Here is a 26,051-nt window from a genome sequence, read left to right as displayed (position 1 = left end):
TTTTCCATCTGATGGTTCATTCCCAGGTTGGCCGCAATGGCCGGAGCTGTGCCAGCCTGAAGCCAGGAGCTTCTTCCTGGTCTCCCACGTGGGTGCAGGGGCCCAAGGACTTGGGCCATCTGAGGAAGAAAGATTTGTATAAGCATTAATAAGGAAAGTTTCTAATCATTGACAAAATAATGAGACAAAGGCAATATAGATAATATTTCATAAATTAATACTTGTGAACATAAACTATAATTAAAGTGAGACACAAATTAGAAATAAACATTTTATCTCTATATTTTTAAATCGTCTAAGTACACATAAAAATTGATAAGGAAATATCCAATATTTAATAGAAAATTATTCAAAGGCACTAAAAGATGTTATCAGGAAATATGCAAAATTAACAAATTCCATGACCTGTCATTGGTGCTTAATTTGTCATTGTCACCTGTGAATGTACTCTATTCACTCTCAGGTTCTCCCTAAATACTCTATTAAACCCATGCCTTCCATTTTGAGCCAGATAGTCATATTTCTATCTCCAGTTGATAATTGTTCTTTGTATTTCAAGTGAAGCATGAATTTGCCCCAGTTTATCAAAAGCAGCTCACATTTAATACATGCAAAATAGATTCTGTGATACTACCACTCTCAAAACTTGATCTCCTGCAAGGTTTCCATCACGCTTATGAGAGAATTCAGAAAAGAGTGATCCTTGGCTTCACTCGTTACCCTGTCCTGAGTGCTCATCTTCGTCTTATCAAATGCACTTCCAAATATTTCCATTCCATTTCTCAAATATCATTTTTACCTCATCCCTCTGCATCCTTATGGATTCCTGCTGATCTATTTTAAATATTTTTTAATTTATTTGAATAACTATGAATATATACATATAGCAATATATACATACACTCCCCAAATGGCTGCAATAGCTGGTACTAGACCAGACCAGACCCAGGAACTCCATCCAACTCTCCCACACCGGTGCAGGGGCCCAAACACTGAGTCATCTTCTACTATATTCCCAGGTGCATTAGCAAGGAAATATATTGGAAGTCCCAGATGCCAGTGTTGGAGGTGGTGGCTTCACCTGCTGCACCACAACACTGACACATCCCCTACCCCATGTATTTTCTGTATAAAAGAAATCACTTTTAAATCATACCTATGTTTTTTGTTTGGATATTTTAAATCGACCTATTTCTCCAGCTTCACATCACCAAATAATGGTATTTTTTTTCACTCCAAAAAGTGTAAATCATTTTTCTTCACAGAATACTCTGCCATGCTCTTTTTGGTTAGTAGGTATTACTTCAGTTTTTAGTTTGATCAATATTCTTCATAGCTACTATGCATGAACCAACAAGTTTAACTTCCCTTTTGCAATATCTCATGTCACTATTCTCACTATCATAGCACTGACTGCAGTTGTAACTTTTACATTTGTTTTTGTAACTAATTCATAGCCACGTTCTTCCTTTTAAAGTTTTAAAAACTTAGCATATGTTTCTCATTATATCTCTAGGATCCAGCACTATCACTGGATAACAGCGGGAGATAAAGGAAAATTTGATCTACAAGTGAATGAAATCTGTAGACAACAATAGGCTAAAAGTAATAACTGAATTCTATTGTAAAAGGAGAGAATTGTATGGTAAAAATAGGGGAAGAGTCTTTATGGAAACCACCCTGACTGCAACATGACCCTTCAGGATCACAGAATGCATCCTTGCATTTTCACATTAGAGATTGTAATGTTTAGGCTAGAAGAGGATAACAGCTTTTTTATTAGTTGAAGAAAATGACAAAATCCAACAGAAATATTCTGAAATACTAGTAAAATTGTGAATATATGAATATATACCCCCATATCCTAACACAAACAAGAAATCCATTTCAACCTTCTATAGTATGATGAAAGCAGTTGTTTATATGTCTGTTGAAGAGTGTTAATTCTAATTTTTATTTGTTGATAGCTTTAATGTAGCATTGAGTCTATGATTATAAAGTATATACAAATATATACTGCAGAAGGGAGGGAAGTATCATTCTAATCTTAGAATTACATCTATGAAGTACTTATAATCTGTTCTCTTTATATTAAAAACAGTCACAAATATTATCTAAAAATATTTTTAAAAATACTTTGATAACAAGGTTAATATATCAGGTATAGTGATAAAGGATTTAAATTTTAAAGTACTTATAAATTAGATTTATGCACCCATTAATGGGACTGAGACTAAAAAAAAATACCTAAAAAGGTGAACAGCAGTATCTGCTTTAGATTTTTTTTAGTGATAATTTATTCACTTTTATGTATTTGTGAATTTATTCTCCATATATTTTTCAACAAATAAGCATGACTCATGACTATAAAGATATTTTTGGTGACTCACCAGGACTTTCTATGCCACACTTCCGATTATTTTTATAAAACCGAATAAGTCATTAATAAAAATAATTCAACCTGCTTCGGCCATTTTCTGTTTTCAGGATGTAGTACTTTTCCCATTATCCATGGATTCATAAATTTAATAAGGGACCCTCTGCAGGTTTCCTAACAAATCTTTAGATTGACGCCAGCTGTGCATTCTGATTTATATACATTTAAATTACTTAAAATCAGTGAAGCAAACATAGTCATGATTGCTAAAAGTGAAGCCATAAAAAAATCAGTTTTATTCACACTACCTCTGTTGACTTCATATCTTTAAAAATGTTTATAGCATTGGGGGAAAAGAAAAAGTCAGCTGGGCATAGAATTAAGTTGTGTAAGAAACTAGAGATTCTCTGTATTCCCTTTGTCCTTGCAAATATTGGGGCAATGTTGACATGTTTCATAAGTTTTTAAAATTTATTTCTTTTACAATGAAAATTATACACTTGTTTTTCAATTAGGGGAACTTTTACTGGTGTATTTCTGTAAAATATTCTAATAGCATTAAAATATTTATTAGGCTAGATAATAAGCATAATCATTCTGGATATATAAAGATACATGTTTCAGTAATTTCAGAATATACATGTATATGTGTATATATTATATACATATACTTTTTTACATACATTTACTTTTTTATATATTTTGTTTAATGAACATAAATTTCCAAAGTCATACATATACTTTTTAGGTAAATAGATTTCTGAAGAGCTAAGATACAATTCAGTAATCCAGGTAACAGCATATTCTTTATCTGAGAACATTTGGATTTGTTTAATACTATCACAGAAGAGCATAGTACAAAACAGAACTTAAGCTATTTATCCTCAAGAGACAAATTATTTATCTACTAATTTCTCAGTTCTTCATTACCTTATGTAATTCTGATCATTCCAGTGAATGCTATCTTGAGAATGTATGGTCTTTTTACTATGCATGTATTTTATAATAGTTTTCTTAGAGAATGCAGTATGTTTACCATTTTGCCACAAGTGAGAGGGAACAGCATAAGAAAAAAAAGATAAGTGGATGTTGGAAGCTGTCATTGTCAACAGCACCAGGTATAAAGGAAGAAAATAACCTAGGAGCTAGATGATGTGACCCAGTTTTGTCCACAGAGATAAATTTTGTGTTACTATTTTTGGCTTTCAGAAAGAAAGGTTAAAAACCATCGCAAGCCATGATTAGGTCTATTTCACAAAAACAAAGAGCTTAATTTATTCATGTAATCTACCAAATAGGAATATATACCCACTGAAATATGTACCTTCAAATTATACAGAACAGAAGTAGAACCACAAAAAAACAGGAAAATTAACAATTATATTAGGAAAATTAATGATTGTTTAACATCATATCCCAATTATTGAAGACAATGTAAAGCAAGTACAGATAATAGAGATCTTATGCCAAAAATTGCATACCACATAATCTTTCTGAGAATATTTTGGCAATAAAAAAACTACCAAAATGCAAGTCCAGAAACTACATCTCAATGAGCTTTTAAGCACTGAAACTATGCATAGGATGTGTTGTAATCTTGAACTAAAAGACAACTATGGTTTAAAGCTAGAAAACCTCCTATGATTATAAAAAATACAATTTTAAGTAATATATAAATCAAAGAGGGAATCCAAAAATATATGAAAACTATTTCAAGTAAATGACAAGAGAAAAAAAAATCCTACATATTACCTGTATGATACAGAAAAACAATTTGTTGAAAAGTTTGTACAGTAGATATATTAGAAAAGGGTGCAAAAATTGAAATCAATGAGCTAATTGCCTATCTCAACAAGTTAGGTAGGGGCAGGCACTGTGGCATAGCTGGTGAAGCCGCCGCCTGCAGTGCTGGCATCCCATATTGGCGCTGGTCCGAGTCCTGGCTGCTCCACTTCTGATCCAACTCTCTGCTATGGCCAGAGAAAACAGTGGAAGATGGCCCAAGTCCTTGAGACACTGTACCCCTGTGGGAGACCTAAAAGAAGCTCCTGGTCTGGATCGGCATAGCTCTGGCCTTTGCAGCCATCTAAGGCATGAACCAGCAAATGGAAGATCTCTCTCTGCCTCTGCCTCTGCCTCTCTGTAACTATGCCTTTCAAATAAATAAATAAATCTAAAAAAAAAAAAAAAAAAAAAACAGGTAAAGTGCAGTACAATAAATCTAAGCAGGCAAACATATATAAGTAATTAGAATAGAGTAGAAATTAAGAAAAAAAATAAAGAGGAGATTCAACAAAGTCAAATATTAAATTTTTGAAAAGATCAATAAGAATTGATCAAATTTTGGTCAGCCTAATGAGAGAGAGAGAGAGAGAGAGAGACACCGACCGACCGACCGCCCTTGTTATTGCTATCACAAATGAATAAGAAAACTTCGAGGCTGGCACTGTGGTGTAGCAGGTAAAGCTGCTGCCTACAGTGTTGGCATCCTATATTGGCACCAGTTCAAGTCCTGGCTAGTCTACTTCTGATCCAGCTCCCAGCTGTGGCCTGGGAAAGCAGTGGAAGATGGCCCAAGTCCTTGGGCCCCTGCACCCGTGTGGGAGACCTGGAAGAAGCTTCTGGTTCCTGGCTTTGGATCAGTGCATCTCTGGCCATTGCAGGCAGTTGGGGGAGTGAACCAGTGGATGGAAGATATCTCCCCCTCTCTCCCCCTCTCTCCCCCTCTCTCCCCTCTCCCCCTCTCTCCGCCTCTCTCTGCCTCTCCTTCTCTCTGAGTGTAACTCTGACTTTCAAATAAATAAATAAATCTTAAAAAAAAAAAACTTCATGATTCACTTTAGGCCCAACAAAGAATAGGAAAATTGTATATTGTGTGCAATACTCCTACTTGTCGCTCCCCCTCTTCGTGGAGGAACGACACTGAACCCTGCCTAGGCTTCATATCCAAGTCACGGCACCATTATGTCGCTCCCCCTCTTCGTGGAGGAACGACACAGGACCCTGCGCTGTTCTTTTGTCTGCTCGGCCCTCCCCGGGTTTGCTGCTGGTTCTTCCCGGGTTGGCTACCGTCCCTTCCACCTCCGTGGAAGGGCGGTTCCCCCTGCCACTTTCCCCACTTCCGCGGGGGAGCGGCACACCATCGGCCAGCTCTCTCGGGGGCTGCTCAGATGTTCCTCAGGTGTTCCTTCAGATAGATGTTCCTCGTGCATGTTGTCTCTCTCCTCCTTTATAGTCCTCTTCCACCAATCCCAACTCTGCTACCCACACGCTGAGTACTCTGCTCTCCTCCAATCAGGAGCAGGTTCTGCTGTTTATTGGTTGAACTGGAGGCAGCTGTGTAGAAGCTGTTTCCTCCTCTCCCAGCGCCATTATGTGGGAGAGCAGATGCATAAAATAAGTCTTAATTCGAGTAACAGTCTAGTCCCAGTTGCTCCCCACACTACTAAAAAAACTAAGTAAAATTGGCAGAGTTTTTAAAACTATGTATGAAACAATAAGCAATATAGAAATCTTACATGGTCTTACACTTTATTTAGAAATCAAGTAGTCTTTTCAACATCAGGCACTGGAGCAACTGGGCATCGACATACCTAAAATAAATATACAGAGTCTAGAGGAGTTTCTATCCTTCACAAAAATGAATTGAATCCGGATTATAGAGGGTATGCATTTGGCCTATTGGTTTAGACCTCTGTGTACTATATTGGAGTACCTCAATTCAAGTCCTGGCTCTGCTTCTGATTCCAGCTTTCTCCTTATGCAAACCCAAGAAGGTAGTGGTGATGGCTCAGGTGCTTGGAGGCTACCACCCATATGTGAGGAATGATTAAATTTGAGGCCCTGTTTTTGTGGGCATTACAGGAGTGGGCCAGTCAATGAGAGTGCTTACTCTTACTCTCACTCCTGTTGTCTCTCTCTATTGGCTTCTCAAATTGGAAAAAAAAAATTTTAACCTTTCTTGAACAGAAATAACAAGAATCATATAACTAAATTTGAAATGTGAAACTATAATACTCTTAGGAGACAACAGAGGTACTGTGGATATGTGGATGACTTTTAAGCACCATATCAGGGGCAAAAATTCATGAAAGGACTAATTGAACAATTGTACTTCATTAAAATTTAAAACTTTTGCTCTATGAGATGTGATATTAAGGGATTAAAAAGCCACAGATAGAAGACAACGTTTGCAAATCATACTTCAAATAAAGGATTGTTATCCCAGGTATAGCATGAACTATTAAAACTCTGAAAGTAAATAGTCTAATTTAAAATTGGGCCAAAAACATTAATAGACATCTCACCAAAACAGCTAGAGGCAAGTCAGCCTTTGGACAATGCTCCACGTCTCTTATCAACAATGAAACGCAAATTAAAGCACTAAGTTATCACTGTACACCTATTAGAGTGACCAGAGCTTGAGACACTGACATCACCAAACATGAAGCAACAGGAACTCACATTCAGTGGAAATGCAGAAAGGTAGGCCAGTTCGAAAGATGCATTAGTAGTCTCTTTAAACAATCTTCTCATATGTAGCAACCGTCATGCCCCTTGATATCTATACAAAGGATTTGAACTTGTGTATCCACACAGGTAAATATTTGTAGTTAATTTTATTCCTGATTTTCAAAACTTGGTAGCAACCATGTCTGTCAGTCGATGAATGGATAAATAAACTGTGAAACATTCAAACAATACAATATTAGTGCTAAAAAGGAATGAGCTGCCAAGCCTTGAAAAGACACAGAACGATCTTTTTTTCTTTTAAACAATCTTTTTTTTTTTTTTTTTTTTTTTTTTTGACAGAGAGAGAGAAAGGTCTTCCTTCCATTGGTTCATTCCCCAAATGGCCACTATGGCTGGCGCTGCGCCTATCCAACGCCAGGAGCCAGGTGCTTCCTCCTGGTCTCCCATGCAGTTGCAGGGCCCAAGCACTTGGGCCATCCTCCAGTGCCTTCCCGGGCCACAGCAGAGAGCTGGACTGGAAGAGGAGCAGCCGGGACTAGAACCCGGCACCCATATGGGATACCGGTGCCGTAGGCAAAGGATTAACCAAGTGAGCCACGGCGCCAGTCCCACAGAACGATCTTAAGTGAATATTGTTAAGTAAAAGAAACTGATCTTAAAAATCTACACACTGGTTGATTCCAACTGTATGACTCTCTGGGAAAGGCAAAACTTGAGAGAAAATGAAAAGATTAGCATCTGTGAGGAGTTAAGTGTGAGGAGAGGTGGACAGAACACAGAGGACTTTTAGGGCAGTGAAGATACTCTGTACGACACTATAATGACAGATTGATTTCATTATATGTATGGCAAAACACATGAAATGGACGAGACCATGACAGAACCCTAAGCATAATGTATGGACTTGAGGCAGTTCTGATGTGTCAGTGTAGGTCCATCAACCATAACAAGTGCACCACTCTGTTAGAGGATTTTAATAATGAGGGAGGGTATATCTGAACACATGTGCAGAGTCTCCCCATCTTCCTCCCAATTGTGCTGTGAAGCTAAAACTTCTCTAAAATAATAAAGACAAAGTAGAAGGTAGGAAGCAGTGAAATATGGTACGTCATAAGTTAACCCTAAAATGGCATACCAAGTGGAGAAAGTCAATTCCAGGAGATCATTACATGATGCCATTTATATGAAATATTCAGAGCAGACAAGTCAACAGGAACACAAAATAGTTTCTAAGTTGCTTAGTGCTCAGGGGTGGCGGAGGGCAGGAGAAAGAGGAAGAGCAAATGAGAATGACCCCTAATTTGTGCACAGCTCTGTTAGAGTGATGAAATGTTCTGAGACTGATTATGGTGATGGGTTGCAGAACTCTGAATATACTATAAACCACTGAATTGTATAAAAGGTAAACTGTATAGTTGGTGAGTCATATCTCAGTAAAGCTGTTGTTAAGATGGTTTACAGCAAGAATGATGCTTAATATGAAATATGAACACGGCTAATTTTGTTTCACATCCCTTGTGTGTCCTTGGGAAATCAAGTCTTTCTGGTTTGGATTCCTACTATCACAAATCTACAATATTCCACTAGTGGACTTGCCCCAATCCCCAACTTACTTACCATCTCCCATATACCCTCTCCCCACCACTAAGCATAGAACATAATCATAACTCATGCAATGCTAGGTGGGCTGAGATGCCATTCAGTGTTTTTAGTTGGCCTTTGTGTAGTGTCGATACTCTCATTCCTTTCATTCTTCATTTTTTTTTAAGATTTATATTTATTTGAGAGGCAAAGTTACAGACAGGGAGAGACAGAGATCTTCCATTCACTGGTTCACTTTCCAGATGGCCACAAGCCAGATCTGAGTGAATGCAAAGCCAGGAGCCTCTCCTGGGTCTCCCACATAGATGCAGGGGTCCAAGTACTTGGGCCATCTTCTACTGTTTTCCCAGGCCATCCACAGGGAGCTGGATCGGAAGTGCAGCAGCCATGACTCAAACCAATGCCCCTATGGGATGCCAGCACCACAGGTGGAGGCTTAACCTACTCTGCCGAAGCGTGGGCCCTGTCTTTCATTCTTCTTATACCCAAGTTGCCTCCTCCCTTTGGCTTTGTCATATCGGTGGAGACATATTATTCTCTGGTGCTTGTGTTCTAGGTTCTTTCCAAAGCAGTTCGTCAAATGTCAAAAGGTGGCCTTTCCTCAAATGTTCCAACTCTGGATAATGAGTGTGTCCATCACAGCTACATTTTTCCCTGTATTGGCCCTGGGTAATTCTTCAAAATATGAAATAATAACATAATTTCATGATTAACATGGATAATATAGATATATGTGCTATTATGGGTTCTCAACATTCAAAAACTAGAGTGGTGCTGGCCTCAGAATCAGCCCTTAAGGCGTGCAGATCCGGCTGAAAAGCCCATGAGAGTATTTCAGGCATGGAAAGCCAAGACACTCTGGAAAAAAAAAAAAAAAAAAAAAAACTAAATGAAAGATCTCCACGAGTGAGATCCCAGTGGAAAGAACAGGTCATCAGAGAAGGAGGTACCTTTCTCTGAAGGGAGGAGAGAACTTCCACTCTGACTACAACCTTGACTAAATATGATCAGAGTCGGTGAACTCAAAAGGCTTCCATAGCCTTGGCAACTCATGACAAGAGCCTAGGATGATTACTGATGCCATAGACAGGAGTGTCAATTGGTAAAGTCAACAACAGGAGTCACTGTGCACTTACTCCTCATGTAGGATCTCTGTCCTTAATGTGCTGTACAGTGTGATTTAATGCTATAATGAGTACTCAAACAGTATATTTCGCTTTGTGTTTCTGTGTGGGTGCAAACTGTTGAAATCTTTACTTAATGTATGCTAAACTGGTCTTCTGTATATAAAGATAATTGAAAATGAATCTTGATGTGAATGGAAGGGGAGAGGGAGTGGGAAAGGGGAGGGTTGCGGGTAGGAGGGACATTATGGGGGGAAGCCATTGTAATCCATAAGCTGTACTTTGGAAATTTATATTCATTAAATAAAAGTTAAAAAAAAAAAAAAACTAGAGTGGTGGTTGTTGGACGCAGGAAGTTAAGCCTCTTGTTGGGATGCCTGCATCTCATATTTGAGTACCTCAGACCAAGTCCTGCCTCTGCTTCCAATCCAGCTTCCTGCTAATGTGCACCTTGAGAGGCAGCAAGTGATTGCTCTAGGACATAGGTCCTGCCATCCACATGAGAGACCCAGAAGGAGTTTTTGGCTTCTGGCTTTGGGCTGTCTCACCCCTGGTTGTTAGAGAAATTTTGAGAGTAAACCAATGGATGGAAGAGTCTCTCTCCCTCTCCCTCTCCCCCTTTCTCTCCCTCTCTACCCCCACTACACACACACACATCCTGTTCAACCTTTCTTTTTTCTTTATTTGACAGGTAGAGTTATAGACAGTGAGAAAGACAGAGAGAAAGGTCTTCCATCCGTTGGTTCTCTCCCCAAATGGCTGCCACGCCCAGCGCTGTGCCGATCCGAAGCCAGGAGCCAGGTGCTTCCTCCTGGTATCCCATGCAAGTGCAGGGCCCAAGCACTTGGGCCATCCTCCACTGCACTCCCGGGCCACAGCAGAGAGCTGGACTGGAAGAGGAGCAGCTGGGACTAGATCCGGCGCCCATATGGGATGCCGGCGTTGCAGGCAGAGGATTAACCAAGTGAGCCACAGTGCCGGCCCCATCAACCTTTCAAATAAATAAAAATAAGTGAACATCAAAACCCAAAGATATTGTCTATCTGCTATGCTAAATAGTAGGTTTGAAATTGTTGCCATAAACACATTCATATGATGATCATGTTGCTGGTTGGGGGATATTGATCTTACCCTGAGAGGAGAGAGGGCTTCACACAGAGAAGCTTTCAAGAAGAGGAGTTAACTGAATTCAGTTTTGAAAGACATCTCAAAATCTGTAAATTGGTAGCCAATCTATTCCATCCCCCTTTTCTTTGCCTATTAAGCTGCGTTTTGAGTTCTTAACTTTCTTGTACCCTCATCAATGGATTAAGCCATTGGTCTTTATCTCCTGTGCAAAGTTCTTAATAGCCACTCCATTGTTCCAGGGTGACTTAGGCTGGCTACTGCGTGATGAAATGTCCTTCATGCATTAGTACTAGCAGGCATTTAAGGCCCAGCAAGCATTTAAGGTTTTTTTTTTTTTATTATTTTGGGGGGGGGGTCTGGTCTTTTTTTTTTTATTTAAGTTTTTTTATTTATTTGAAAGAATTACACAGAGAGAGAAGAGGCAGAGAGAAGAGAGAGGTTTTCCATCTGCTGGTTCACTCCCCAATTGGCTGCAATGGCCAGAGCTGCACTGATCTGAAGCCAGGAGCTTCTTCTGGGTCTCCCACATGGGTGCAGGAGCCCAAGGACCTGGGCCGTCTTCTACTGCTTTACCAGGCCATAGCAGAGAGCTGGATCAGAAGTGGAGTGGCCCGGACTAGAACCGGCGCCCATATGGGATGTTGACACTTCAGGCCATGGCAATAACCCACTGTGCCACAGCAGCAGCCCCAGCATTTAAGGTTGGTTAAGCATACAAAAGGTTGTATCACAAACTCCCATAAATGGATTTTGAATAATGAAGTTCTCTGGTTATTAAGCTGCTGATCTATTAGATACGGAATCAATTTATACTCATACACGTGGCTATTACACTTTGACTCTTGTTCAGTTTGTATCGATGCAATATAGATTAAGTTAGTGTAAGGCATGCCACTGTTAAAACCAACCTCGAACTTAGTGACTGACACGTTCTTCCTTGCACAAAATCATCAATGAATTTGAGACACATCTTGTTGTGGTCATGTGTTCCTTGTGTGATTTTAGAAAATGTTAGCTAGTTTCTATGCTCTTAACTGTCCCAATTTGTTAAGGGGAAATAGTAATATCTACTGCATCAGGGGCCAGCTTTGTGTAGTGAGTTAAGGCACTATTTGTGACACCAGCATCCCTATCTGAGTGCCAGTTGAAATCCTGGATGCTCCACTTCCTATCCAGCTTCCTGGTAATGAGCTTGTGAAGGAAATGGAGGATGGACCAAGGACTTGGCTCCCTGCCACCTATATGGGAGACAACAATGGAGTTCCTCGTTCCCGGCTTTGGTCTTGCCCAGCCCTCCCTGTTGCAATCATTTGAGGAGTGAACTGGAGATAAAATATTCTCTTTTTCTCTCTCTTTCTGTAACTTTCAAATAAAGAAATTAACCTTTGAAAAACATCTACTTCATCACGTTTGTGTCCATCAAACTTCCGCCAGGAATACAGAAGATACTGTCTGCACTATCAATAGGAAGGAGTTAAACACTGGGTTAAAGAATCATTAGAAGATCTGAAGAAATAAGGGTTAGGGAAGCCACAATAACCAACCTCAGTGGTGCAAGGTAGTTGGCTATGAAGTGCTCAGTCCACAGCTGCAGAAAATTCAGGCTCTCTTGGACGGTCCTCTAAATGTTCCCAGCCTGCAGCAGTAAAGCAAGTTCCTCTTCAAGTGCTCACCTGAAAACAGCTGTACTTTGTACCTGTCCAGCGGCAGCTGTCTTTAGGGAGTAATAGTCCTTCCTTCGCTCCTGTTTTCACGTCTCTGACAGAATTTCTCATTTCAGACTCTAAGAACTGGAAGTGGAAGTAAATTCAATGAAATTTGGTTCCTGGTTTTTATTTAAGCACAGGCAAACTTAGAGGGGGGTGGTGCTGATGTCAATTTTATGAGATAGTTAGCACAGGTTGAGATAATTAATAAAATGAAATTGAAACATGTTCCATATATAGTCCCACTGGTGTTTATATATAGGTAAACTGGTGACATAAAATTCTAATGTACTTATTATATATTGGAAAGATTGAAAATTTTTACATCTACTGATATTCCTAGACAATTCTTTATGCAAATTTTATTTTTCATTAAATTGGTAAATTAAATTAAATTTAGGTGTACAGGAAAAAATGTCTCAGATGTGATTTGGTAATGCTTTTATATATTTAAAAAACATGGTTTATCTTTTGACATACTGTAACATTTCTAAATTATTGAAGAAGAAAGGAAGATTTTTCAAGAATGCTGTACTTTGGTAGGAAACTGTATATTAATGGTTACATTTATGATGTCGGAGAAAAGTTGAAGAGGGAGCTTTAAATTCACTGCTCTCTAATTCTTTCAATATTCTTAACAGCCCATTTATTCTACTGTATCATGAGAGTTCCATTAAACCAATACATTAAATTATTTCAGTGAAATGTTTAAAGCACTTTTAAAATAAAGACTGACTTCAACTTTTTTAGAGGGATTGCAGATGGTATTGAAAAACCAGGAAAGGGCTGATAATAGAATACACACAGTAGAGATACCTTTAGTAACCCTCTATAATTAGCAGTTTAATTATAACTTGCATGTCAGAAGATACCCAAAACCTTATATTCAACTTAGAAATAATACATTAAACTCAAATTACATGATGTGACTATTGAAACTTGAAAAACAAACTATGCTTTCATGTAATGTTGAATAGATTAACAACCTTAGTAACAAGTATAAAATGATGTAACTGATGGAATTATATAAACTAAGTGAATGTCTATATAAATTTATGAGGTACACATTATTACTATGTCTTTTTTGCTTATAAGGAAATGAATTCAAGAGAATACAAGTAACTTACTGAAGTGTACAAAGCATTCAAGCAATATAACTGAGAAATGAACCCAAGAAGACTGCTTCTAGAACTGACCATTCTAAACAGTGTTTCCACTGTAAAAAACATCAGAGACCCATACTCCCAATTATTCAAGTGTATACTATTAGTCAATAATCTCATTTCGATTAGACATATACCAAAAGTACTAAATGTTCTAAGTGTCCTGAAAAAATCTTTAGTGTCTTAAGTCCTTTCCATATCCTTCAATATAATTTAATATAAACTTATTTTAAAATGTGTAAATGAGGGATAAAATTGATAAAAAGATCAGGAATGAAAAAAAGTGGTGGGAGAGTGTTATTTTCTTTTACGGGGAGATATCCTGACACTTGATTTAATATTACTAAAAGAATTGACGATGACTACAAATTGTTTACTTTTAAATAAGCTGGAGTACTGTCCAATCAGTAGCCCAGCCATTTGAAACAACTGAGAATTGTGTGCAAACTACCAGAACTGTGTGTAAATACCAAGCCATCTAAATTTGTCAATTGTCCTTGTACTTTCTTAGAAAACCAGAGAAACTTTATTTTTGAACACTTCAGAGTATTTTGAAGACTGGTTTTGCTTTTCTAAGTGAGCAAAAGAAATCATAGTTCTTTTTCTGTGGTAGTTGAAACTTCTACAGCTGAAAGTCTTGAAATGATGAACAGTTGAAGGGTTAACTCTAGTGAACTGATTTCATCTGGTATTCAAATTCCATGTAGTGCTATTATTATGTGATAAAAGATAATGTGTCTTAATTAGGATTACCAAGCTCTTACATAATTTTTGGAACACAGGAACTAAAACATTCAAGAGTTCACTGTTTTAATGCCAATATATAGGGAAAATTGAAGACATACTTAAGGTGTGACTCATTTTTTAAAACTTTACTAATGGAATCGCAATGAAGCTTCAATTATATCAAAATTACTGACTCATTCCCAATGCTTTTCTTTCTTCTCTTTGTGGATTTTAAATCATAGCATTTTAAAACTTGGAAAGACTTTCAGGGAGGATTTAATTCTTTTTTTAGCTGTTGCCTACAGATACTGTGAGATACTATCACTTCAGGTGCTTATTTAATTTGCAGACACCTGGGCTCCATCCAAGAGCTAGAGATTCAGAGTTTCCAAGAAAAAAATTAGTCTCAAAATATGCATTTTAGCAAGTTTTCCAGATTGCTTCATTTGTACAAGTACAATTTGACAGCCACAGCTGGAGAACAGCTTTTCATTTCATGTATAAATTGAGGTTCAGAGATTTAAGTGATTTACCTATAATCACGTAGCTAATTAGAAGCAGACATTATTCCCTTTTCCAATTGTCTAGTGTGTTCCCTTTTTATATACCCCATGTCCTTCCAGTAGTACAGTGTGAACTGATAATTGAATTGATAAATAAGAAGTATAAGCTATAGGTGAAATTGTTACTCTAAGCAGTACAAAAATACCACAAATCATAATCAGTTTGCTGATGATTATGAATCATTTCCAGATAATCATAACTGATTGTTTTAAGACATGTGTTATATCTTTGTTAGCAAATAGTAACCTTCAGCACTTTAAAAGAGAACTTCTTATTTAACAATGGAAAGAAAAAGGAAAGGGAGTTTTGCTTAATGGATTGATGGAAGGGTCTGATATAAGTAGTCCTCTGTAGCTCTACTCGTTACAAGACTCCCTATATGCTAATTTTGAGCTTGGTCATTTGATCCTAAAACAGTGCAAGCAAGAGTACTGGGTTAGAGTTGGAAGATCTGGATTCACATTCCAAATCTGATACTTACCACTAATTAAGGGAGGTTAATATAGAAAGATACTGAGGGAGAATATCAGACTTCCTATGGCACATATGGTACAGACATTTTTTTCTTAATCCTACTGTATTCCCACTTTCTTCTAAAATGATGTCTAGAGAAGACTTGCCTCAAGCATCAGTATCAACAGAAAGGGAAATGCCAAGATGTGACTCCCAATATTATGAAAGTCTGTTGTTACACGACCAACCAAAATATTGCACCTTAGAAAGTAACTGATTCTTTCTATTGTATTTGGATTCACGAAAATATTTTTTTAAACATGAGGTCTTTATTCTGTTTTATGAGTCTAAAAATTTCAAAGCTGTATTTTACGTTTTGCTTCTGGGAGTCCTTTGTTGACTTTTTTTTTTTTTTTTTTTTTTTTTTTTGCAGAGGAAGCTTAAAAGTGATTCTCTAAATAATCGGTGAATGCTTAGGCATAGTTAGGAAGCAATCAGATGTAAATAGATAATAGCTCTTACATAAGTCAGCTGAGCAGTAACCTCTAGGATTCTGTAGTTTGTATATAATGAAGAGAAAAATGTTTTCTAGTGCCCCAAATATTATCAGAATATATCATCAACAATCAGTTTTTTTGAAAATTAGCTAAATGTTTATATATCTACTGAAACTACAGTTAAGTATCTAGAGAATCAATTTAAAGGTTTACTTTAGAAAATTTAGAAAGAATTATTTGACACAATTAAAATGTATCACAATAATAACTGGATTCTGACACAAGCAGAATTTTCCAGTGTATGACTGAATCACTTGGGACAAAGTTTCATAACTGAATCTATTATAACATACTGTCCTGGAAAGAGTAAAGAGAGAAGAATGTGTTTCATTTGTACTCTTTTTCATTGTTATATGTGCTAGGTATAGGATTATTTCAGTCACTCAGATAAGTCAAACTTTTGGGGATAACTATCTCAGAAACTTCAAGGATGGGGCTGACTCTTGAAGTTGTCTATAGGAGAACTTTGCACGAGATATAAGTCAGAAGTTCATATCGCCATATCATGGTTGATTAGGAGATTGCTCCAATGCTTCCAATACCACCTGATATCACAGAATGGCTGTTATGAGGGGAAATTCATATGTGATTATTCTGTGGTTAGATTGCAATCTGTACTCCATTTTGTAGAGGTGACATCTCCTGTGCTGGGAAATAAGAATCTTCCAGCATTGTACTCCTCTGTTCCTAAAATTGAGGAGATAGAGCATAATGTAGATTTATAGAAGTAGTTTGATTGCATTAAAATAAAATTTCTGAAAAAGCCATAGTAAACAAACATCAAAGGTGAATACTTTATAACTCTGTGACTTAATTTTACTCTTTATAATTTCCAATATTTTGCTAAATGGTGATGCTACTCACAAGTTGATTTTATATGTATGTGGAGATATATATATATGCACTTCCTTTTTATTATAGGAGTTCTGAAAAGAAGTTTAGCCTCTCTTTAGAAAGATGAAATAAGTTTTATGTGCATTAAATGTACTCTTCCTCCTTTTAGAGACAGTACAAATCATATTGAAAGTTAACATTTTACATTGTATATACACACAAAATGCACACATATACACTGTGCTAGCATACACTATTTTTTCAGCAAACACAGTGAAAAAATCCATTAGGTTTTATTAACTAATTCTCACATTAAACACAAACTTTTTTGAAAAATTAGTCATTCATAAAAAAAGTACCACACAAAAACCATTAAATGACCAACTTTCAAACCTATTTATTCCAATTCCAATTTCAGTATTACTTTCCTTTATTCCAAAGTATCTTAATAAATCTATTATTGGTTATTATAATTTTAAAACATATAATCTGATGGGGTGGGTGTTAGGAAAAGAGGTGAAGACACCGAGACACCCGCATCCCACATTCGAGTTTCAGGGTTTTCTTGGCTCTGCTCCTGATACAGGTTGCTGCTCATAGGTATCCTGGGAGGCAGCACGTCATGGCTCAAGTTACTTGGGTCCCTACTATCTACTTAGGAGACCTGGATTGAATTCCTGGCTCCTGGCCAGCAGATAGAAGAGCTCTCTTTGTCTCTCTGCCTTTTAAATACATACAATAAAAAAAGATAAAATAATTATATATATATGTGGGCCTGTGTGTGTGTGTGTATGTGTAATCTTAGAATCTGAAACAAACCCAAATATCATTAATTCTTAAGTAGTTTGAGTAATATTTGCATTGTTAAACTGGACAGTTAGTATTACTATTATGCAAGTTTAGTATCAATGTACAGAATAGTTGATATATATATATAAAATTTTAATATTTTCATATAAGTATTTCCAGTTCCAGTCCAGTTTTTCATAAACTATAACTCTTCACAAGTCACATAAATTTTAAGTAAGACTAATTTGGAATAAAAACAAGATTAACCAGTTTAGAATCCAGGATTGGACTCCATATTTTTTTTTAATTTATTTTCTTTATTTGAAGGCCAGAGTTAAAGCAAAAGAGAGGTAGGTAGGGAGAAAGGGGAGAGAGAGAGAGAGAGAGAGAGAGAGAGAAAGAGAGAAAGAGAGAAAGAAATAGAGAAAGAAAGAGATGGATCTTCCATCTGCTGGTTCACTTCCCAAATGGCTGCAATGGCCTGGACTGGATCAGGCTGAAGCCAGTGCATAGGTGGTTCATCCGGGTCTCCCGCATTGGTAGGGAAGCCCAAGGACTTGGGCCATTAGTAGGATGATGGAGCTGAAGTGTAACAGCTGGGACTCGGACCAGAACCAGTATAGGATGCTGACCCCATAGGTGGTGGTGGCTTAACCTGCTGCTCCACAATACCAGCCCTTGGAGTCTTCATGTAGCTGTTGTGAGTGGACATTATATCAACAAAAGGGAACCATTCGTAATATTGAAAATACCATATCAATATGAAAAATGACTTAGGGCATCTGATTTTAAGTTAATCTATCTTTAGACTGCTTAGCCTCTTTGGGATATAATATTTTTCCATGGAAAAAAATTCCAAATGCTTTTCTGACACTAAAGCATAATTTGTGTTTTTAAATCTGCACTCTTAAGAAAACCCTGTAGCTCAGAAAATGAATTTTTCTCTGAATAACAGCTACATAATTTATTACATTAGCATTTATCTTACATTTTTAAAATCTTGAGAATAATTGGCTTATGCACTGATTAATTACTTGACAAATATTTACTAGTGGTCTTAAGTGCTGGGCTCTGTGCCAAGATCTGGATGTTCAACAACCTTTGGGTGATGACACACAGTCCACATGACAATACCTTTTACAAAATTCTGACTTTCCATTGAGTGTATAGGTGAGCAGAATAAAATGAGGAACAATTGTAGAATTGTATCCAGTTGGCAACTTTTATTCTTCCAGTATTTTGCAGGGAAACAGTTGCAGTGAAATTGTTACTATGTACTTTAGAAGTTGTCATTATGTCTAAAAGAGACTATTACTGGACTGGTAACTAAAGGATTAAATAGACGGACATAGGAAGTAATTGGTTTTATTCACTGACAGACCAGTCTAGGTCTCGGTCCTCCCAAGTCTAACTTTTTGCTGGCTTGCTTGTCCTGATCCAGTACTGCTCTCTTGCTACATTTCAGCCACAGAAATCAGGAGGCTAGGTTTCATCACCGAAGCAGTGAGAGGAAGTATAGGGAAGTGTCCCAGGAGTCCTAGCCATCACCGCTCAGGATGAGACCATGTGAAAGCAATCCAGAGCAGGTGCTGTAACGTTAGAGTAAATGAGAAATACTTACAGTTGAGCAGGGCTAGGAGATAATACATTTCCAGCTCAAAGTGGAGAGAACTCATTATTCCCAGAACATTCAGGGCAAATGATAGAAAGGAGAGCCTCAGATGTGACGTATACCTCTGTTCTCTCTAAGCACATGACAACCATGCTTAATACCCTGCCTCACAAGAATGTTGCAAAGAGGAAATACACTGATAGAAATTCAGACACATGCCATATAAGAACCACATCTAATACAAGTGCTTCCCATGGATTGCATTACTAATTTGTGTCTAATTGCAACCAAAGGCAAAGACTGGCATAGACTGTTCCCCCTTCTGCACAGGTCATGAGGAGGCTTACCTGCCACACCAGTGTCTCAGGCTTTTCATTTTCACTCTGGCTACCTGGGACTTTAGAAGGCACTGATGGCTGCCCACAGAGTTAGAGGCCAGCTACAAAGCACCTCCATTTTAGGCACCAAGATCAGGTATCAGCCAAAAGACATCTGTAGCAAATACTTGCCAGGGACATCTTGAGCTTTTGGTTGGACCTATAGGTGTTGTGTATTAGCACATAAGGCAACGCTTAAGGCTAGAGATTGCAATATATCAGAACGGGATAGATGCCTTGTTTATGTGGAAGGCAAATCCGAATTCCTGTGACTCTGAGGACTTCCACAGAGCTGTAATCCAGTATAGCTCTAATCCCTCCTGGCTAGTCTAACTTCGCCTAAAGCCAGTTCTCCCTCCCTACACAATATTACAGGTTTAAGGAGGCAAATCCCTTCTTTCAAGCCACAGTGGGAGCATTTGTTCAACCAAACAGAGACATTCCGTTCTCCTTCCTCGACCTGAAAGAGCCAAAGCTGTTTGCAAAAGCCAGTTTACAAGCCCCTCAGGGTCAGAGCAAGTCTGGCTTCTACCGTTTGTGCCCTGAGGCTTACTTTTAATTAGGGACCTTGAGTAAGTGAAACTGGCAAAGCTGAATTAGCAGTCTCTTCCTTAGGTCTGCTGTGTGGTGTAATTCCCGGCGCATCTGTAGCGGCTGCACAGACAATTGAAAATCTTGTGGAAAGGCCCCCTCCCCTCCGTGCTGAAGCGCAGAACAGCTAGCTGTCCTCTGCCACGCATCGGATCTCATTTCCATAGCAGCCTCTTTGGGGAATGGAGAGCTCTTACAGGATACTCTTTCTGCGGGTGAAATCCGAAGTATAAAGCATTAACGTTTATTTGCACAAGAACAAGGATTGCTCTTGAGTACATTTTCTGTAAGGGCGAGGAGGAGGGTCTCTTCGCATAACAAGGTGTTAAGCCTTTTAACAAAGGCCTTAATAGAGGTGTGTTCAAGCTCAACTCTATGCCCTGCAGAACACCACAATTTTAGGAGGATGGCTCTGGCTTAGTTTACCTAGGTGAGGAGCTTTGACCAAGATCTTGCATTTGTTTCCCTTTTGTATCAGAATCCTTTATGTCATGCAAAACTACTTCTGCCTTGAATTACACATTGGGACTGCAAAACAAAGCCCATTACAGCTCTGCCAGATTTCCTTGTACAGGAGCTCTTTTGTGTCCTGAGAGCCCTGAGGGCTGGCTGTTGGATAATTCCTTAAATTTCATCATTGTGAGGCCTCGCATTTGGATCCATTATTACACTGACTCTGAAATACAGCTTGGCAAGAAGTGATAGTAACAGCAAAATACATACCAGGGTTATATTATTTACATAAAATATTTTATTCATATATATATGTTAGAAGAATTTCTAATATATGGTTAGGAATACATCCATCTATATTTATGAGATAATTTCATCTTTGATTTTCATTTTCATAATATGCTTATAAAGTTTTCATGTTATGGTCATACTGCCCTCAAAAGCATGTTAACATGTGGGATGACCTAAATGAGATAGTGATTAGCTTCAATTTTCTGAAACATTATATATTGTAAGATATTATTTACTTCAATATTTGATAGAACTAATCACTAAACCTATCTGAAATAGGATTTCCCCACTTGTAAAATTTTTGTTATAAATTCAATTTATTTTATAGATATACTGCTTTCAGAAACTGTTTTTATATCAGTTTGGTAAAATATATTTTCCAGGAAATTTACACATTTCATTAAAGTTACCAAATTTCTTGACATAATATTGTGTGTAATATTCTCTCATGATCATTTTTTTAAAGTTTACTTATTTGAAAAAGTGGCAGGGTGAGTGAGCGAACAAGAGAGCTCAATTCCTAAATGTTCACAGTATCCAGAGTTGCACCAGGTTGCAGCTAGGAGCTAGAAACTCCATCTAGGTCACCTCAACGGGTGACCAGAACTCAAGTACTTGAGTCATCATTTGCTGTCTATCAGGCACTTTAGCAGGAATCTGATCAAAAGTAGAACAGCCAGGACTCTAACTTGCATAAAGGAAGCTGGCATTGCAAGTGGAAGTTTAATACACTGCACCACAACACTAGCCCCTCTTCCACTGTCATTTTAATGTCTGCCATGTGTGTAGTGAGAATATTTTATTATTTTTTTTTTTTAACTTAGACTGGGCTCTTTGAATTCCTTCCTGATTTTTCTTGATAAAGGTAATCAAGGATGATGTAGACAGGAGGAAGCTAGTAAGGGTTCTGAGTTCACTCGCCCCTCTGCATCCCTGCCCGTGCTGCAGCATCACCAACACACCGCCACCCCTTCGCCTTCCCCAGTTGGTCAACCTTTCTGTACAGTAGAAAACAGCAGCTACAGTGAAACAGCCACTAGGAACTGGTACTAACCCAAAATAGCCAATAAGATTGTCGGCTGGGTAGGCATGGTGATCTCTGTCTCATTGTATTATCATTGTAATAAAATTACCATGACTGACATTTTTCCTCCCAACATGCACCCGACACCATGACACTTCCGAGATTTCCAAAAAAACGGGCAAAATAATGGGCAGTACTCAGACTCCACTCAAACTCTTACCCGTGACTATTCATTTAAAGCCCACCCAGGCACCACCCACTGTGTCTCCAGATCACATAAAAGAATGGCCTTGAATTTCACTGAGTGCAGCTCACTCTTGAGCATGTCCTTTTGCATGCAAATAAAATCTTGTTTATCTCTCAATCTTTACCAGTGTCTCATCCTTGAATTATTTCTCCTGTCAGAAACAAGATTCTGGACTCAGCCACCCCATGACAGAGATTTGATAATTTATTTGAACTTTTCAATGTTTGCTTTGTTAATTTTGTATTTTACATGTTTGTTTCCTATTTCATTGATTTCTATTTATTATTTCTTCATTTTATTTACTTTTGGTTAAAATTTGCTCTAAATTTTTTTCATTTCACATCTTGAAATACAAGAAAGGACACACATTTATAATTGTTAGAACTCCCTGATGAATTATCTCATTTTTCATTATAAAATATCATTTTTGGTTTCTGGTCATGCTTATGGTCCTGGAGCCTACTTAATCCTTTATTGAAAGAGACCCACCATTCCTCTAATATGTAAAATTTGCATGGATTATTTTTTTCTGTCCATCACATTCAACCTATTTGTGTCTATATACTAAAAATTTGCCTTTCATAGACTGCATATAGTGAAACAGTACTTGCTTTTCCTTTTAATCCACTCTGTAAGTCTCTTTCTTTTAATTGAGATTTTAGATCATCAGCACTTGATTCAAAGACTAATGTAATTGAATTTGAATTTATCATGTTATTCTTTGTATATCTCCTGGTAGCTTTGGGATCCGCATGGAAGGAAGGCCTATACTTCTGGGAATGGAGAAGTCCCTACCTATACTTGCGGGGAAGAAAAGTCCTTGTCAAGGTCCCTGTGGGTGCCTAAAGGTCAACCAAGGAGGATCAGACCCGCGACTTCACTCCCCCCCCCCCCCCGCCCCCGTTGCTCTGTTGGGACCGCGGAACCTCGCCCGGAGCGGAACCCCAATAAAAGCCTGTGAATTAATTTATTTGTCTGCCTGGGAAGATTTGTTACCTGACAGACACCTTGCATCTCCTTTGCTTTGTTGTTTGATCATTGCTTCTCTTGCACTATCTTCTTGATTTTTTAATTTTTCTATTAATTTTGACACTACTATTTTATCATCATTATTATTTAGAGGCAGCTGTGTGCCGCGGCTCACTAGGCTAATCCTCTGCCTTGCGGCACCGGCACACAGGGTTCTAGTCCCGGTTGGGGCGCCGGTTCTGTCCCGGTGGCCCCTCTTCCAGGCCAGCTCTCTGCTATGGCCAGGGAGTGCAGTGGAGGATGGCCCAAGTCCTTGGGCCCTGCACCCCATGGGAGACTAGGAGAAGCACCTGGCTCCTGCCTTCGGATCAGCGCGGTGCGCCGGCCGCGGCGGCCATTGGAGGGTGAACCAACGGCAAAGGAAGACCTTTCTCTCTGTCTCTCTCTCTCACTATCCACTCTGCCTGTCAAAAAAAAAAAAAAAAAAAAAAAAAAAAAAAAAAAAAAAAAAAAACCAAAATAGAGGCAGCTGTGAAAAATTTTACCTAATGTACATAATATTTCATGGACTGTTTAGAGTTAATATTGTATCATTTCACATAGGAAATAAATAATTCTTTTCCCCACCAACTATCATGTTATAGTGGTCAAGTGTACTTGGTATATAGATCTTTTAATAACTTACCAGGAAATATTACATTCTTGGAGATACATACTAATTTTAAGAATTTAAGAAAAATATTAATTTTACCTGTTTTCAATTTTAAATATATATTCTAAAAATTTTTAATATTAAGAGTAGGTGTCATTATATATTTTGCTTCACTATGTTGTTGAAAATAGGAGTGCATAACTGCATTTTAGGAGAAGTAAAAGTTACTTTCGTACATGGTATTCACAGGTAGAAATGTTTATGTGGATACAGTCATCAATAATTTTCCCTTTACTACTACTCTTTTGTGCTACAAATTAAGTAACTTGTATATATTGTTGACTTAAGAACTAGATTTAATTATTTGTAGTGGCTTTTTTCTTTTTGAAGACAAAATATCAAGTAAAAATGATAGAATAATTTCACTATTGTTCATATCAGGCTGGCTTTTTATTTTTAAATATATTATCAATTCAGCAGTTTCAAGCAGTTGAAACATTAAAGTAGTTCTTCCCACTGTAACTTTATTTTTTAAAGTTTTTATACTTGTTATAAAGTACTTTGTATAAATATTTTTGGAAAAATCATTCCATGTAATGCTAGTGAACAGTAAAGAATGTTTTTATTCATTTTAGTAATGAAAAATGAATGTGTCATTTGAAATGGAATGTGTAATTTTATCAAATATAAATGTGTGAAATTCTTAATGCTTTTGCTTTTAATTTTTGGACACGTACATTTCCATTTTAGAAAAAAAGATTAATTTTAGCATGAAAAGAAATATTGAGCATTAGTAGGCATTCATGTCAGATAAAAAGGGGTTTTCAGAGTTATGATAGTTTGAGAGGAGCTGTGGGTTAGCCGTGTGACTTGACTTGAAACTTCATCCCAAGGTCAACCGTGCTTACTGATAACATACATTTACCTGAGGCAGTGATGGACTTGGTTTAAGCAATGCCATGTAATACAGCCAACACAATTTAGAAAAAGTCATGGTCAACATGAAATGATGTCCCAAATGTATTAAAATAGCACATAGCAATCATGGATTGCTCAACAGTTGTTTAAACTCTCAGGTTATCTACAATCAAATGTAAGAAATGCGTGCACTTCTTTTTAAAGCCGGATGTGATCTATACTGTATGAACTGCTACGCCTCTGTTCTTGCACACTTTAAGGTACTGTGAAGTACTCAGGCCGAGCAGGACATTCCCATAAACATCTCTGGATTTGACTCAGAGCTGTGTAGAATCAGCAGTTCTTCATCTTTGCCAGCTTCGCCCAGGGTTTCTTTTCCCTTTGGTTATTTTCTCACTCAGGACTCCCTGGTTGGCTTCGTGCATTCTTGGCTGCGTCATCGTCATCTTTTCCTCCTTCACCGGGTCATATTTTCTACCTCCTCTGAAAATAGAGACATTCCTGAAATCCTCACTCGCTTTTGTCATTCTCATGCCCCAGGTTGTTTCCCAAACAAGTAGATTGTGGACGCCCTTCCATCCCCATACATCTCACGCTATTGATACGATTCTCCCAACCAGCTGAGCGTTTCCTTTAATGCAGAGCATTCAGTTTCCTATCAAAATTTGTTCCAGTTAGGGATTTTCTAACCTTTTTCATTATATCATTATTCTCTGAAAATCCAGTATTTCAGATTTATCTTGAATGATACTCTTTTCCTATATTGCTAATTTCCCCCAATGAATCACTAAATTTATGATTATTTTCTTTCAAGAAAGTAATGTGCTGTTTTACTTTAAATATTTATCATGTTTTAAGGTGGATAGATGCAAAGTCCTCTCTTCTGTTTTAAGTTCCTCCAGGGTGAATATAATTAACAATGATGCATTATATGTTACAAGTTTTTTTTATCAGACATTTCTACTACTTTATCCAAATACAGGTCTTCAAAGTTTTCTTTCCTTTAAGTATCATCCTTGTGTGATCCATCCTCCACCAATGCCTAGCGTTATCTTCCTCAATCACTGTGCCTAGCATTACCACTTCTCTGTCTAAACATGTTCCAGAATTATTACATGCAAGTTCCATAGTAGGCCATTCAAGATCTTTTATTCATCAACATTATGTGCAACTCTTACTTTTCAATCAAATTCCACTTTGATGTTTATTTTGTGCCTCTACTGCTCCACTTCCATGTCTTTATTGTGTCATTCCCTCTGCCTGGAATATACATTTATAATTGTTCTCTCATCACTACCTGTTGGAAGAAGAAACTGTCAGCCACACAAGGGGCCCATTTGCTTGGGGTGCTACTAAATATAAAGCCTCAAGTGGGAGTTGTTCAAATGAAAGCTTATTTGGGAGTCAGTAGAAAGCTACAG

The 26,051-nt window shown here is 37.7% G+C and overlaps 1 long non-coding RNA gene across 1 annotated transcript in view; it reads left to right on the top strand.

Moving 5' to 3' along the window:
- LOC149122007 (uncharacterized) overlaps positions 1-22,974 on the top strand; it is a 102,725-nt gene extending 79,751 nt beyond the window's left edge. Inside the window, exon 3 of the long non-coding RNA XR_016221663.1 lies at positions 22,831-22,974. This is a non-coding gene — a long non-coding RNA (uncharacterized LOC149122007). The remainder of the gene's footprint in view (positions 1-22,830) is intronic.
- Positions 22,975-26,051: the final 3,077 nt, after the last annotated feature.

The sequence above is a fragment of the Oryctolagus cuniculus genome, chromosome 15 (assembly GCF_051225735.1).
Source record: "Oryctolagus cuniculus isolate XC-2025 breed Fujian yellow rabbit chromosome 15, ASM5122573v1, whole genome shotgun sequence".
Classification (NCBI taxonomy): Eukaryota; Metazoa; Chordata; class Mammalia; order Lagomorpha; family Leporidae; genus Oryctolagus; species Oryctolagus cuniculus.
The sequence above is the reverse complement of the archived record's forward strand: the minus strand, read 5'-3'. Positions and strand labels throughout refer to the sequence as shown.